General features: G+C 37.6%; 1 long non-coding RNA gene across 2 annotated transcripts in view; it reads left to right on the top strand.

Annotated features, from left to right (window-relative positions):
- Nucleotides 1-17622, top strand: part of LOC138173923 (uncharacterized) — a 331839-nt gene that overhangs the window by 225964 nt on the left and 88253 nt on the right. For both annotated transcript variants that reach the window (XR_011171576.1, XR_011171575.1), the window contains exons 3-5: nucleotides 3201-3270; nucleotides 5624-5707; nucleotides 11720-11841. This is a non-coding gene — a long non-coding RNA (uncharacterized lncRNA). The remainder of the gene's footprint in view (nucleotides 1-3200; nucleotides 3271-5623; nucleotides 5708-11719; nucleotides 11842-17622) is intronic.

Here is a 17622-nt window from a genome sequence, read left to right as displayed (position 1 = left end):
AAATATGGTAATTCAATGAAATAGAGGACTTTCAAGCATTCTTGATGAAAAAAACTGGAGCTGAACAGAAACATTTGACTTTCAAATACAAAAAACAAGAGAAGCATGAGAAGGTAAACGGGAAAAAGAAATCACAAGGAACTGATTAAAGTTGAACTATTCATATTCCTACATGGAAAAATGATAATAGTAACTCATGAGACTTTTCTCAGTATTAGGATAGTTGAAGGGAAAATACACACACACACACATACGCCTACATATATATGTATGTATAGGATGGTGTATGTATGGACATATGTTTGTATGTGTGTGTGCATATATACATAGCCAGAGGGTACAGAATCATTTGAATATGAAGGGATGATATCTAAAAAATAAAATGAAAAGGCAAGACAGGATTATATTTGGAGGAGAAAGGGAGATATAGAAAAGAGGCAAGAGAAAACTGTTACAATGGAGGGCAAAAGCAGGAAGGTGAAAGGGAATGAGTCATCCTTACCATCATTTTATTTGGCTTAAGGAGGGAATAACATACACATTCAATTGGGTCTCTTACCCTACAGGAAATTAGGGGGAAATGGGATAAGAGGGAAGATGATAGAAAGGAGGGCAGATTGAGGGAGAAGGTAGTTATAAGCAAACACTTTTGAAAAGGGACAGGGTCAAAGGAGAAAATAAAATAAATGGGTGGAATGGGATAGGATGGCCTTTCACAATATCACTCCTATGGTAATGTTTTGTGTAACTACACAGGACAATTTGTATTGAATTGCTTTTCTTGTCAGTCGGGGTGGGTTAGGAGGAAATGAGGGAAAGAATCTGGAACTCAAAGTTTTAAAAACAAATGTTAAAAATTATTTTCATATGCATCCAGGAAATGCATTATGTAGGCAATGGGGTATAGAAATACATCTGGTCCTACAAGAAAGTTGGGGGGATGGGAGAAGATATAACACCAGATTGGACAAGAGGCATTCAAGAGGCTTGCTATCTTGTAATGGGGGGGGGGGGGTTAGGGGAGAGATGGGGAGAAAATATGTAACTCAAAATCTTGTGGAAATGAATGTTGAAAATAAATAAATAAATAAATGAATAAATTTTTTTAATGCTAAAAAAATGCTGGGGCTATGGGGATGAGACTTTATATATGTCATTTCGTTTATGTATTAATTGGTTTTACTAAATTTTTTTCTATTATTTGTTGTAAAGAATGGGTTTCTTGGAGAGGAAGGGGGAAGGGGGGAAAGGAGGAAATCTAGGGTTGTCAATAAAAATCTTATATTTTTCCCAAATGTTAAAAAAAAAGAGTCGATATTTTAGTTGGAACTTGAAGGAAGCCAGGTAATCCAAGAGATAGGGATGAGAATGAACTGAGTTCTAGGGATGGAAGACAACCAGTGAGAATAGCCACAGATTTGAGAGGGAATATCTGTTACAGGGAAGAGGAAAGAGTCCAGGGTCACTGCATTGCAGAGTATGAAGGGAAGGATAGGGCTCAAATCATAAGAAGACAGAAAATTGAAAAGACCAAGTTATGAAGGACTTTGAAAATTAAGCAAAAAATTTTATATTTTATCCTGGGTGCAATATGGAGCCACTGGAGTTGATTGAATGTGAGTAGTTGTGTGACATAGTCAGATTTGTGTTTAGGAGGACCACTTTGATGGCCAAATGGAAGATGGAAAGGAATGGGGAGAGACAGGAAGCAGGGTAAAAAGCAGCAGTCTATTTTAACAGTCCAGGCATAGGCAATTTGGATCTGCACACCTTGGTTGTGTTAGTATCAGAGGAGATAAGGTAAATTTTTATGAGAGAAATTATGAAAGGAACATTGACAGACCTGGAATTTTTTGGATATGAAAGGTAAGCCAGAAGGTGAAAATTTGAGGATGACACCAAAGTTGCAAGGATGATGGCCCCTTCTACAGTAACAGTAAGAAGAGGAGAGGGTTTGGTATGTTGAGTTTAAGATGTCCATGGGACATCAAATTTGTGATGTTTATAGGCAGTTGGGGATGTGAGATTGGAGGTCAACTGAGAGGTCACTGCTTGACAAATAAGTCGGCAAATCATCTACCTACACATTATAATTGAATCCAAAAGGGTTGATGAGTTTCCCAACTGAAATACTGCATAAGGAGAAGTAAAGAGAGTTTAGGAGAGAACCTTGGCAATATCCTGGATTGCTAGATGTGGTCTGGATGAAAATCCAGTGAAGTGGGCTGAAATGTGGGAGTTAGACAGGAGAAAAAAAAAAACAAACAAACCAGGAGACAGCAGTGCTATGAAAATGTAGAGAGAAAAAAGTTTCAAAAGATGTTTAGTAAGAGTGTCAAAAGCTGAGGAGAGGTCAAGAAAGATGAAGATTGAAAAAAAAAACCCAAAAGCTGTTAGATTTGGCAATTAAGAAATCATTTGTTCTATTGGAGAGAAGGAAATTTCAACTGGAAGATGAGGTCAGAAGCCAGAATGCAGAGAATTAAAAACAGAATTAAAGGAAGTGAAGATATTGATTGTAGAAGTCTTCTTAAGGACCTTAGTCATAAAAGGAAGGAGAAATATTAAATTATAGACAGTTCAGTTGGATAGGTCAATTGAGAATTTTTAAAGAAATGGGTATAAATGGAAATGTGTGTAGGTATTAGGGAAGTAGCAAGTAGATAAGGAGAGATTGAAGGTAAGCGAGAGAGATGAGACATTCTGTAGGAGAATATGTGATAGAATGGGATTACCAGGGCATGTAGCAGGGGTCACCTTGATAAGAAGAAGGAACATGTCTTACTGTGGGGCAGAGTTGAATGAGAAGACAGTGGTAGAAAGCATCCTGGAAAATGGCTTTGATTCTTTTTCATTGAAATATGAGGTAGGATGAAAAGGTTCAGAAAAACCACTATTGTGAATGAGATAATGGATAAATTAGGTATAAAAGAATTAGTTGAGATTATGTAACAGAACTAATCAGAACAGTTTCATGATTTTCTCCCAGTTTTGGACTTATCATCATCTTCACCATCATCATCATTTTTGTCATTATTATTAGTAATAATAGAATCTAGACTTTCATGGGTTTGCAGAGCACTATATATTTACACACATACTTGCACACATCATATATACATGTCTGCGTGTGTTTGTTTTGAATTGTGAAATATGGAAGATGGAACTCCTCATGAATTGTCTTCATTTTCTCACTTAAGGGTCAAGGTTCTCTAATGAGATGGAAAGACAAGAGGTGAGCACAAGAGAACTGCAAGATTTTCTGCCATAGTAAGATCCCAGTTACATTTAAATAATATAGATTTGTGCTTGAACTTGTCAGTCTGCTTTTGTGACACTTTCTCGTGATATTCAGTAATATATGAGTAGAAATAGCTAAGACGATTGGTGGGGGGTAATACATGGTTTAGGGTTACCAAGTCATGTATGATAATAGTAGAGGGAACAAAGAACCCAAAGGTGGTAGATCTCATCTAATTTGATTCTTCAACCATAAGGTTAGAACAGCAAAGGGAAGAAAGGTCAGAGGATTAAGGACACAAAATAAGGAAGAATGGAAGTGCTAAAGGTCATGGCGTAGGTGAAGAATAGAACCTGAAATATTAAGATATAAGGATATGATGAGAGAGAGAAATTTGAGTATTCATGATAATGGAGCTAGACCAGTTAAGAGTGAAGGTGAGGTCTAAGATGTGACTATCTCATCAGCTATAAGAGATGTGAAGTGAAGATGCAAATTATGGGTGCTGAGCCCAACTAATGGTCTGGGAAGTCAAGGTCAAGAGGACATTAATAGGTATATAGAAGCCCCTGATAACCAGAGCTTGTGTTAAGGTAGAAATGAAGACTACAAGTCACATATTAAACTCCTTAAGAATGGAGGGATAATGAAAACATTGTGACAAGAATCCAGATGTGGTAATATATACAGATCAAATGAATCTCAAAGAAGGAGAGATTACTGAGCTATGTACGGTACTGAGAGGATTATATAGAAGTATCTTTGAGGAACCAGGAATATGCCTAGTTCTTCTTCTGGTCCAATGTCTTAAGACATGAGAGAAAGAATATCCAATACTGCAGAGAGTGGTGAAGGTCACAATGTCTTCTTGACAGAGACAGGTTTCAGTGAGTTCTGAAAGTTTGAAAATGTTTGATAAAGAGACATAACATGAGATAAAATTTTGTTACCAATAGAGGATGGATTCTAGTGGGTCCAATGGAGCTAACTATGGAGCATAGGAGAATATGGACTATAGAGGGAGGTTTGAAGTGACTTGACATAAGGGTATGGGAATAAGTAGCAGTGGGAAATGGAAATTTGCCTCAGAATTCTTTTAAAAAAATTATAAAAAGATAAATACCTTGGTTAATTGAACGAATAACAAAGAATACCAGAATATTGAAGCTAGAAGACAAGTTTAAAGTTCATTTAGCTCAATATCTTAATTTACATATGAGGAATCAGGCCAAGTGATAGGAAGTGCCTTACCCATGGTCACTGAGACCAGAGGGAAATGCCAGAGGGAACTCATGACTTTTCTCTCGAAATCCAAATGAATTCCCATTGCAGCTGACGCAAAAGTTGAGGGTTAGTTTTTCAGGTAAAGGATCCCAGGGTACATTGGTTCCAGTTCTCATTTATAATGCCACAACTTGGGACTCACCACACAAACTGGTCTTTGTGAACAGAGCCTTCAGGCCATATTACTCCTCGGAAGGAAAATGTTTCATAAATGCATGGCATTGATGTGATTATTATTATTGCCCCTGCCAACACCCAGTGCTCATCGTCCAACAATGTAGAGCTTTGATGCCTTATCCTCAGGTAACCCTCTGTCTGATAGGTTGGTGAGAAAGTCTGTTGAAGTCAGACTACTTTTCTATGTGAATATGGGAAGATCCATCTCCAAGGGACACATGTAAATGAATGCTTAGGCCCAATAAGAGACAAAGGGTGATTCTTTAAAGAAACTGATATATTTTGGGGAAAAAAGGAAGTATAACATTTGTAATTATAGAGTGACAGAACTGAGAGAGACCTTAGAGAATTTTACATAATAGGGGATTAAGATACAGTTAGGAAAACTTAAATTTTCCAAATTACCACAGTTAATTGGAAGCAAATCCCAGGATTAGAACCTGGGATTAGAGTATAGAAACCAGGATTAGAAGTTAGTTTTAGAATAAGTATTTTGATATTCCTATCCCATCAAACCCCATAATTCACATGCATGCATGTATAAATATACATACATGTAAACATATAGATATACATAAGTATATATATCACAATATAAATATGACTATTCATACACATATGCATATGATTTATTTGAAAATAATTATAAAATTGGAAGACTAGTATATTCATCATGTTTGTTATGTAAACAAAGTTTGTCTTGGCAAGGGGTAGATTTCAAATTCAAGGCTGCTCTCAGGCCATTGCCACACACTTGGTGGGTGGGTGGGTGTTAATTGGGATTTACAAAAGATTGATCTTTTTCCCAATAAGCCCCTGAACTCTGCTGAGACTGCTAGAGTGATAGATATTGCAGTAGCCTAGTCTTCCTCCTATTTCTGGAACCTAGCCTAAACTTCCTATTACCATTCTCATTATTAGGTCCCAAGGAAAGTCATTGGAGAACAGAAATTTGCAGAATGGAAGAGTAGGGAAGATCACAGAATGTGGAGCGAAAGGACTTAGGTTTGAATTTCCTCTATATCATATTTTGTCAGTGTAACCTTGTTTAACTCCCTTCATCCCTGGGCTACAGTTTTCCTCATCTTTAAGAAAAGGTTAATATTTATCTTCAAGGTCCCCTCCAGCTCAGTCTGTGATCTACTGATTTACTTTTTTTATTTTTTTATTTTAAGCAATCGGGGTTAAGTAACTTGCTCAAGGTTACAAGGCCAGTTATTTCTGGGTGTGGTGCTGAGTGTCTGAGCCCAGGATTTGATCTCCAGGTCGTCCCAACACTGGAGCCGGTGCTCTTACTTGCTGTGCTACCTGGCCACCCCTACTGATTTACCTTTAAAGCTGAGGCACTGGAAAAAAAAAAGTTTCTGGATTCATGTTTTTATAAAACAATGTTTGTCATATGGAACTGAACACAATTCGCATTTTATGGCAACAGGTTCTGTAGACCTCTTGGATTAAAATGGAAACAGTTCTTTCTTCTTTCTTCTATTTCCTATATGTGTCTTTTTCTTTAGCCACCCCTCTATTGCCTCCCTTAACAATAAAAAAGGCTGTCATCTTGACATTCCCATACACCTGAGTATATGTCCTAAAATCACAAAGGGAGAAGATCCATTGCATCTCTTAGGAATTGATTCCAAATTGCTAGTCAGTACATCAACCTGGCAAATTATACAGCACCTTTTGGGTCTGGACCAAAACTAAATTGGCCCAGAGACTGAAATATATATGTAAAGCCTGATGATGCATGATTAAAAAGAAGAGTGGGAGAGGGCAAGGGGAGGTGGGGGGGGGGGAGAATAACTCTCAGCTAAGCCTTCTGCCTGAGGCTGCTCCCAGACTCCTGGGCCTTGGAGGAAGGGTTTGAAGACTCAGATCACTCAAGTGGAAAATTAATTTAATACCCCATCTTCTCCAGGCATAGAACCATAGAATAGGTCTGGGAGGAGTCTTAGAATCACTGAATGTAGAATGACAGGAATGAGACTTAGATTCATAGAACCATAAAATGTCTGATCTGGAAATGGACCTTAGAGCTTAGCTAGTTCAGTTCTCTCATTTTACAGATGAGAAAGCTGAGACTCAGACAGGCCTAAGGTCAGACATTTCCAGACAGAGGGAGTCAAGAGATGTTGGCACAGTGCTTCAACACTTGAAAGACACTTTATATTATCTCACTTCTCTGCATGTACTGGATATTAACAATTTTATTATCCTCATTTTTTTTTGATGAGGCAATTGGGGTTAGGTGACTTGCCCAGGGTCACACAGCTAGTATGTGTCAAGTGTCTGAGGCCATATTTAAACTCAGGTCCTCCTGACTCCAGAACTGGTGTTCTATTCACTGCGCCACCTAGCTGTCCCATCCTCATTTTTTAAAAATAAATGAAGAAAGAATCTTTGAGTCAGTTGCCCATGCCCACACAGCAATTAAATGTGAGATCTGAACTTAGGTCTTCCAGACCTCAAGTCCAGCACTCTATCTGCTATGCTTCAATTATCACAGACTCTCTTAGTATCATGATTTACTGTCTAGAGCTCTTTCCACAAAGGTGCTGCCTCTATGTGTCAGCAAACATACCCCTCAGGAGTATGCCATTTTGCTCTAATACCTTCACCTGTGCAGATCTCAAATACCATCCAGTAGAAAATGAATAGGTTGAACATGGTCATCCCTAAGATGCCTTTCAGCTCTGACATACAAGGCCCATTGGACTATGGGAAGCTGTGTTCTCACTCAAGAAAAAGTGAGGAACAATTCTGTGTCAGGATCCTTATGCCTGAATACCAGAGGCAATAATTCTGTGCGTCTGGTGGTGTTGGGACAAGCCAGGACAAACCTAGCTATGATGGGCAGACTTAATGTGCCAGGTCCATGAGATCATAGGTCTTAATGAAGGCAGGTGTACCTAAAAGCACTTTTCATCTATAGATTCATAGTGTTTCAGAGATCGAAGGAACCTCAGAGATCATTGAGTTTTGCTTCTTTATGACTCACTCATATACTTTAAGTTTCACTTCTTTTTGTGGTGATTTCAAATGAGATAATATTTGTAAAGAACTTAGCACAGGGCCTAGAACATATTGGGTGTTTATTAAGTACTTGTCCCTTCCTTCCTTTCTTCCTTCCTTCCTTCCTTCCTTCCTTCCTTCCTTCCTTCCTTCCTTCCTTCCTTCCTTCCTTCCTTCCTTCCTTCCTTCCTTTCTTCCTTCCTTCCTTCCTTTTCTGAGGCAAGTGGTACAATTTCACTGTTACTATTTTTACAGATGAGGAAATGGGACTTCAGAGAAAGAAATGACTTGCTCCTAAGGGTGAATGTTGGGATTTGAACCATATCTCCTACCTCCAAGTTCAGCACTCTGTTCATTATAAGATACTTCCTGACCCTGACAGATGGTCATTCTGTCTTTGCTCAATTATAGTCCCAGCAGCTGCTTTAGCAAGAGCTGTAGCTACCAAGCAATGCAATTATACTTTAATTATGTGGCACTTGGGATATACTGCATTTTGCAAAGCAATTGTGTTTCTTGACCTCCTGGGATGGGGAATGTGGAGGGAGGTGTCAAAACCTAGACAGAGGTACCTTTTTTATTTTCCCATGATCCTATGACTATCTTCCCAGGATATCATTGACACTATTTAGCCCATTGCTTGCCTTGGTTCTCTCCTAGAGCACCCCATATATATCGACTTTGCCCAGGGCCACATTTCCAATCCTCTCTCCATTCTTCCTATTTCTTTCTTCTGTCTTTACTTCTATTAATGGTGATCATGGCTCCTTGACACATGACAATGTAGGTACAAAAGCTTTTCCTCTTATTCCCAATGTTAGCAGTTCTTTGAGCCATTAGTGACCATCAGGAAAATCCAGGAATAGTTGTATCTGATTGATGGGTAGATGTTTTCTCATTGGATGTATTGCAACTGATTTCCAAATAGTAATATTTTTGGAAAAAGGTGAAAATGTAAAGGGACTGGTCTTTCCTTACATGTCAAAGGATAGTTGGATAAGTCATCTTCTATTCTCTCATGCAAAAGAAGGTCCTATGCTCCTTGCTGAGGGTGGAAAGTAAGTACAGTTTATGAAAATGAGTGAGGGGACAATTTTTATTTTCGTTTCCTGCATCCTTTACCATGTTGTAAGTAGTCCAAATTCCTTGAGGATTTTTCTAAGTGTATGTATATGAGAGAAGGGGCACTCCCAGGTGGGGTGATACCTACAGATAAAGATTTGGTTAATGTGTTTATGTTTCCCAAACAACATAGCTACATTTTACATGAAACCTTCTGGGGGAGGATGCAGTAAGTAAGTACAGCATGGTAGTGTCGAAAAGTACTGCACTGTAGTCAGGAGTCCTGGGTTCAGATCCCAAGGTTGCAAAATACTAGGTATGTGACCATGGGCAAGTCAAAGTCTCTCAGTGCCTCAGGTAATTTTCTAAGATTGTAAATTATGGAACATTTGCCAAGTGGCATTTGTGGAGGAAGCTGCCCTAGTAGTAATTCCCTACTAAAATTTCATCCTTGATCTCAGTAATATGAGAAAAGTCTGGGTAAAGAAGGAACACATCATCTGGTATCTCTGTTAATTCACACAAAATTTCAACAGAATATAAAGACTACTTATGTGGTAGTTACATTTCTTTAGCATTGTAAGGTTTAAAAAGTGCTTTTCTCAAAACAACCCTGTCTATACTGAAATTTCACTATCCCTGATGCTGAGTTCACTGACAATAGCACTGGTATAGGATATACACACATATGTGTATATGCATGTGTGTATATATATACACACATGGACATACATATGTGTATATATATATATACATATATAAGAGAAATAGATAGGACTATGTTGGTAAATGTTTCACAATCAGCTCCTGTGGGGGTTGTTAACTTTTAATCTGCATAATCTCCTTGTTCTCCATCATTCTCTTCATCTTGAATTGTAAGGTTGCTGATTTCCTACTTACACTGAAATGCTTATACTTAATATTTACCAATCAGCTCTCACTAGTTGGTCTGAGAAAAACCCAGCACACACTTGGATATGGGTATGGATATGGATATAGAAGGAACCTCAGAGACTGTCTAATCTAACACTCACATTTTTGAGATGAGGAAACTGAGGCCTAGGGAGATTAAGTGGTTTGCCTAGGGTCACACAGGTGGTAAATATCAGAGATAGGCTATAATCCTCTCTCTAGACTGCACCATGATCTCTCAATGGTCTTAGCAGACCTGCTGTACTCACAAATTCTTCAACCTGTGATCAACCTGGTGATGCGTCTCCAACATTATCCAGGATGATTTTTGGACAATTGGCCTGAGAATACTTTGAGTAACAGACAATCTATCATAGGACTTTGGATATGGTCAAAATTTTGTGATCTTAGAACCTACATGTAGTCTGTTTCAACAAGCCAGATTAATTTCCAAGCCTTAAAACAACATTAAAGTAGGATCTGGTAGAGGACAAGGAGAAAGTTAATTAAGTTACCTCTAAAGTCCACCCCCTGCCCACAGTTCTAAAGTCTATCATCCTGTTACATAAAATTGTGAGAAAAACATATCACAAAATTTAAATTTCAACAGAAAGGTGAGCATCAGTCATGGAAGCTGCTCTTAATTTCTCTGTTAAAAATATTGAGCCATCTTCCTTCTCTGCATTACAGCAGATATCAGCTGGGCAGTTTGCCTTCCTCATACTCTCCAGACCACAGGACTTGAGTTTCGCAAGGCAAAAAGGGACATACTTGTGGGAAAACAGTCAATTGCCTCTTCTCCTAACAGTTCTGTGCCCTGGGAATGAGGTGGGAAAGCTGTGGTGAGAACACCTGTCCACTAGCATCTGGTCCACCATCTAAACAGGCCACTTACCTGCCTAAAACTGCCCTTCAGGTAAAAACTTCCATCTTCTACAGTCCCTGGACACATCCCAAACCCTGGAGTTACTTTGAAAACCTGGGAAATCTAAAACATTCTGATTAGTCCATGGAGAACATGCCTTGCCTCAAAGCCATAATTGACTCTATGTAGGAGGAAATAGACAGTGACCTCCACCCTACAAAGACACCCATTTTCTTCATATAAATTCCCAGTCACTACTGTTTAAGGATTGTTTTTACGGGCAAGTGTCATTTTAATTGTTATACAGAGTTATTGTCCTAACTTTAGTGTAAAAGGTGTAAGTCTAGAAAGTCTGTCTTTTAGTCCTAACTGAAGAGCTGAGTGACACTAGGAAAATTACTGAACTTCTGTGGTACTCAATAATCTTCTCTGTGAAATTAGAAGTTTGAATTAAATTACCTATAAGTTGCAGTTCTACTGTGACATTAGTAAGTGGGATCATTACTAAATCTATGCATAAAGATAAAACTGGCATTATAAAGGATGCTGGAGGGGTTGTGGTAAAGAGAGGAAGTATGGAGGTAGCAAAAGCTGTTGCAGTCAGCCTGGAAGGTAAATGGAAGTGAGGGTTTGTACAAGTGTGGTAGTAGTAAAATAGAGAGGATGGGGCAAGTTATGTATGCTACTGAGCCTCTGTGGGCCTCAGTTTCCACATCTATAAAACTAAAGAATCGAATTAGATAATCCCAAAGATTAATAATTAGAGAAACCAGTGTGCTATCTCCATTACATATATTCTTTCTGAGGACTTTCTTTTTCTTTCTCCCCTTGAAAGGCAGCAGATTACAGTGTAAAAGAATCCATGATCTAGAACCAGAGGATCTAGATTCAAGTACTAGATCTGCCACTTATTCCTTATGTGATCTCCAGCAATTTATTTAATCTCTTTGTCTTTAGTTTCCTCATATATAAAATGAGGGAATTAGAATAATAGCCTCTAAGGTCCACTCCAGTTCTGAAAGCAATCATATTATTCTACCAAATTGATTTAAAAAATGAATTTTAAATGTGTCATTTTATGGTGAGACAAATACTTATGTATTTTTATTAGTTTATTTTAGATAAGAAAAAATTCTAACACATAATATTATCTTGTGCACTTCTAGTGGAGGATATGAGAATTAAACAGGATGAGAAAACAGGAATGAATTATAATCCGCACTGTTGGAGGGAGCATCCACTGTGATGGCACCATAGATTCAGCAAAGTATTCAAAATAATGTTCTTGGTGAGTAATTTCTTTTCTTATTGGATTCTACTTCAGTGGTTTTTCAGCATTGTCCAATTCTTCATGACCCCATTTAGGCTTTTCTTGGCAAAGATACTAGAGTGGTTTGCCATTTTATTCTCCAGTTTATTTTACATATGAAGAAACTAAGGCAAATAGTGTTAAGAGACTGGTTTTGGGTCACACAGCTAGTAAGTGGCCAAGGCAGGATTTGAACTCAGGAAGATTAATCTTTCCAACTCTAGCCCTGACATTCTATCCACTGTGCCACCTAGCTATCCATTGAGTACTTACCTATCTCTTAAAGCCCAACTTAAATTAGAACTTGTCTAGGAAGTCTTCCCCGATTCTCCTAGTTAGCAACAACTTTTCCCTTATCAAAACTTACATAACATTTTCCTTTGAATTTCTTTAATATATAACACATAATATACCATTGTATACAGTATTTGCTTGTATCTATGTTTGTATGTATGTATGCATGTTTACTATCCCCATCAGACTATAAGCTGAATGAGACATGTCATATTTTTTTTATCTCTACCAACACCCAGCAAATTGTACCATTCATTAAATAGATTTAATTGAGGTTTGTTGAATTGAACTGAAATATAGTACAGTTGTGGAGAGAAGACATATATATATATATATATATATATATATAAATGTGTGTGTGTGTATATATATATATATATATATTTCAGAAAACAGACTACATTGTGTCATGCTAAATAAGCAGTGTAGACAATGTGTTATTTCATTGATTGGGACAAGTATAACTGCCTCTATATTTATTTTATTCCATGCCTAAAGTAGATTATTTAGACATATATGTTATGAACTGAAATTTATTTATTCATTCAACAATTCAACAGAATTTTGTGAGACAAACTTATTTTAATGATAAAGAAAATGACGTCCAGAAAAACAATGTTAATTGCCTGATATCACATGTTAGATGAATGTCAAAGGCAAGACTAAAGGCTCAGTCTCCTATCTCCTAATCTTACCCCATTCTACCCCTCCTCACACACACCACATTGATTTCATTGTTCTACAGGTCAAGGAAGATCACAGTAAGAAGGAAGAACTTGGAAATTATTCAGGAAAAGGTCCTTTTTGGCTGGCTTCTAGGATAGTGAGAATTAGCTGCTCTTCAGAGTTGATGTGACAAATGGGCTTGTGGGGGGGGTTCAGTATTTTTTTAAAGAATGTTTTCATTTCATGTTTTCTCTATTACACATGAAAACAAATTTTGACTTTTTATGATTTTGGGGTTTGTGGTTTTTTTTTTTTTGGACAAAAATACCACTCAGGAAAGAAAAATAGTAAATGGTTAAATCTTAAGAACTATCTAGCAATATCAAGTCCCTCCTTGTCTTCCCTAACCTCCATGGGAGATGGTCCCTTCACTCCTAGGCTTTACATTTCCTGTGGGTCTGAGGAAGCCTGAGCAAGCTGCGAAATTGTGAAATTGGTGGCAATGAAAAAAAAAACAAAACAAAACAGACCCTTTCCCCCCCCCGCCCTGGGACTTAGCCAAAAGAGGGAAAGTATCTCCAGAGGGACCTATAGGGGCTTTGGGAAAGAATTCCTTTTGGGACACAGGAGAGGGATCTATGTATGTTTTTCTTGCCTGCAGTTTAATTGTCTTGTGTGTCCCCAGGGTACCACCTAGGGACACCTTTGGTACATAGAGGAAGCAAGTAAATAAATATGTAAAAAGCTAGCAAATAAATACATAAGTAGCTATCCCTCCCCCTAATATAAATGTATATTTATTCACAATGCTATATCTTCCCAACACCTGTCTTGAACATCTTTCTCTCATTGCATGTGCTTATATGGTAACCAACATGCCCAGCTGTCATATACAGTCCCAGGGCATTAGTATGAAAATAAGGCAGCCAGTCATCCAAATTGGAGAGAATTTTTAATCTCAACTCTTTGTGTCTAATTTGGGGCAGGGGAGCCAACCTGTCAGGCTTAGCACCCTGCTACCCCTTTGAGGTCAGCACCTAATGGAGCTGCCAGGACACTGACATTTCTCCATTTATTACCCCCACCACCACTACTACTTATATTATTATTGTTTGAAAGCAGAAGAAATAAAAATGCCAGGACTGCTATTTTAGTCATATTTGAGAATCCTTTTTTTAGTACATGAATTTAATTATACATATTTTCATCATTTCTTATATTCTGACATATTAATTAAGGATGCTCTAATTCAGTCTCAGTGGCACTATTGGCCTACCCTGTAAAAACATTTTTCTGTTTTTGTACAAATAAAAAAAACGTAGAGGTAAAGGCAGCACCTCTGTTGGCTGCCTACACACTCCCTCTCCTTGTCAGAGAAATTTCATGCTAATTATTTTATAAATAAAGTGATAAAACCCTCACCTCACCCCACCCCCAAACATTTACAGCATGCACCTCCCTTCAGATGAGGAATGCAGAAAGAGAATTACTATGGAACAATAGTTGTTTTGTTATGGAAGCTTTCTTTCCTTCCTGTGGGGAGAGGGAAGGATGGGAAGGCAACTGGGAGACCATAGAACCATAATAAAATACAGTCATATATCCAGTGGCTAAAGGTCAAAGCTCCAATTCCTTTTCCTGATATTAGAGAGAGTGTGATATAACCCAGAAGACCTGGGTTCAAATTTTAGCTGTCCCACTTAAAGTCTTAAGAGTCAGTTAGGTGCCAAAGTCGGCATATTGTTGGGCTTAGAATTGATAAGAACTAAGCTTGAATCTACCTTCAGATACTTCTTGGTATGTGACTCTGTGTAAGTCACTTACCTGCTGTATGCCTCAGCTTCTCAATCAGTAAAATGTAATGTGGGTAATAATAGCACCCATCTCCCAGGATTAATTTATAAATAAATAAATATTTGTAAAGCACTTTGTAAACATTAAAACACAATATAAATGTTAGTTATCATCATCATCATCACCACCACCATCATCATTACTAGCTTAGACATGATAGACAAATTTTTAACCTCTCTGAGCAACAGCTGTCTTAAGTATATAATGAGAAAGATACTAAGTGCAAAGCTTATCTGACAAGAGTGTTGTGAGGAAAGTACTTTGTATGTATTAAAATGCTATACAATCCTACATTGCTATTATTAAGATTAAGGGTCCTTCACATCCAAAGGTTATAACCTATTTTATTATGCCTCTTCCCAGTAATGTCTTATAAAAATCTTGGCTCTGCTACTTACTACCTGTATAACCCGTGTTGCCACTATTCTGGAATGTTCCTCCTCTTCAAAAATAAGGATACCTTAGAGTATTTCCACATTTCCATCTAGCTCTAAATCCTATGAGCCTTCTCCTCTAGACAAACTATTGCTCATATTATTCCTCTAACCCATAATGTCCTCTCTCTTATTCTCTCCTTAGTGCAATTGTTCTACCCTATCTTGAATAGTCAGTTCAATTCCTACCTGTTCTTTTTTCCCTGTTTCCTCTGTAAAATCTTCAGTGATCACCCTAGCACATGGTCATTTCCTCCTTCTTCTGACCTTACTGTCTGTGTAACTTATTTATCACTTACTGTGCCCAGCCTTATAATGTTGGTTCTTATACGTGGGTTCTTTGTTTTGTCAATTAAACTGTGATTTTTTAAAAGAAAAATTCCATATTTTATTCACCTAATTATCCCTGGTAACCTAGCATAGAAATTTGTACAAAGTACATGAAATCAAACCATTCCCTTCTCTGAAAATACCTGCTACCTCTTTGCACTTTTACCTGTTGAAATTCAGAAAACCATGCTCAGAACAACACAACTTCTATATAACATCAAAATTTCTCTTAGGTAGAAGTGATCAACCTTTTCAAAACTAACATTATTATCTTTTCCCCTAACTCCTCCCCCTCTTCTAAATTTCCCTGTTATTGTCAAGGGCATGACCATCCTTCCACCTCTCCATGCTTATAACCTAGGTATTATCTTTTGTTCTCCACTATCTCTCATTCTTCCATATACAGTCTGTTGCCTACACTTGTCAACTTAACTTTTCAACATCTCTCAAATGTAAACCCTTCTCTCTTCTAATACTGCCAACACCTCATGGTAGTTTCTTAGCACCTCACACTTAGACAATTACCATTACGGAATTGGTGTGTTTCAAATCTCTTTCAACTCTGATCCATCTTCCAGTCAGTTAACAAATTGGTTTTCTTAAAGCACAGATCTGACCATTTCTCCCCTCTTCTCAATAAACTCCAGTGATTCTTTATCATCTCTAGGATCAAACACAAAATGCTTTATTTGGCAGTCAGATCTTCATTACCTAGCCCACTTTCGCCTTTCTTGTCTTTTTATACCTTACTTTCTGACTGGTACTCTTTGTTCTAGTGATACTGGCCCCTTTGATGTTCCAAAAACAAGACATTCCATCTCTTGGTCCTGAGTATTTTCTCAGGCTGTCCTTAATGCTGAGAAGTAACTTGCCCAGCATTAACAGAGAGTAAGTGTCTGAGGCCAGATTTGGACTCAGGAAGATGAGTCTAGCCGACTCTAAGCCTGCCACTCTATCTACTATGTCACTAATCCAACTCCCTGTGGGTTGGATTAGTGTCATGTATTTGAAACAGGTTGAAGGACTGGATCCAAAGAGTAGTAACGAATTAAACAATTTCTACTTTTGAGAATAATTTCTAATGACCCAGAAATCATTCTTTGGTTCTCTGTTGCTCAATAATATTTTAATCAATTACTCAGAAATTTTGGTGTCAGGCTTATGGAATCTGCATTTGATATGAATAGATCTAATATGTTCAGTGATATGTAGTTCAAAAACACCTTTGTAGACTGGAAGAATGGGCCAAATATAAACAAGTGGAAATGTAATAAGGATAAATGCACTTAGGTCCAAAAAATCAACTAAGTATAGTACTAGGTAATTATTTAGATTGAATTCAGTGGTTTCAGTGGAGTAGAACAATACGAATCAAAATTGTGATGTGACTATCGGAAAAGTTAATAAAATTGTATATTGCACTAAGACAGATGTGTGTCCAAAGAGAAAGGAAGTGATTGTCATGTGGTTAGAACTTATTCTGCTGAATTATGGGTGTCATATTTTGGGAAAAAATTGAAAAAATGGAAGTAGATTCAAAGGAGGCTAACCAAGTGATGAAGGTAGCAGACATTGTGCTACATGAAGATTAAATGCAGAAAGTAGGGATATTTAGCCTAAAGGAGTAAAACAGCAGGTTTTTTTTTCAAATTCTTGAAGGATTGTCATGGAGAAGAGAACTTTTTTCACCTTAGTTCAAGGGGGTAGATGCAGGAAACATTGCAGAGAGGAAGATTTATTCTTGAAATAAAGGAAAGGCTTACTAATACAACAGCCCCAAAGCTGAATGGGCAGCCTTGTAAAGTGACAGGCAGAACTTCATTATAAGTTTTTGTGCAACATCTACCTCCATGTCCATTTGTTTTGGGAAGTTGTAGAAGAGATTGCTTCTTTTCTGATATAATTTGGAGGTCCCTGCTAATACTGAGATGCTGGGATTCCAAGTAGATTCAAAAGAGTAAAAGAGAAGGAAGGTTGTCAGTTTCAAGATTCATTGGTTAACTGAAAATCTAGTTTGGAGAGGGATTATAGGATTGTATTTTTTAGAGCTGTCAGGGATATCTGAGATCATGAAACTACTCCTCATTTTTCTCAGAACAAAACTGTGGCTGGGTCCCTATCACCTATACAGATTCATAAAAGTAGGCTGGACTATTTAGAAAGGTACTGTACAAGTGCAGTA

Source organism: Petaurus breviceps, unplaced genomic scaffold (assembly GCF_028583685.1).
Source record: "Petaurus breviceps papuanus isolate PSGF00001 unplaced genomic scaffold, PetGlider_PUasm1.0 67, whole genome shotgun sequence".
Classification (NCBI taxonomy): Eukaryota; Metazoa; Chordata; class Mammalia; order Diprotodontia; family Petauridae; genus Petaurus; species Petaurus breviceps.
This window is presented reverse-complemented; position numbering and strand designations above follow the sequence as displayed.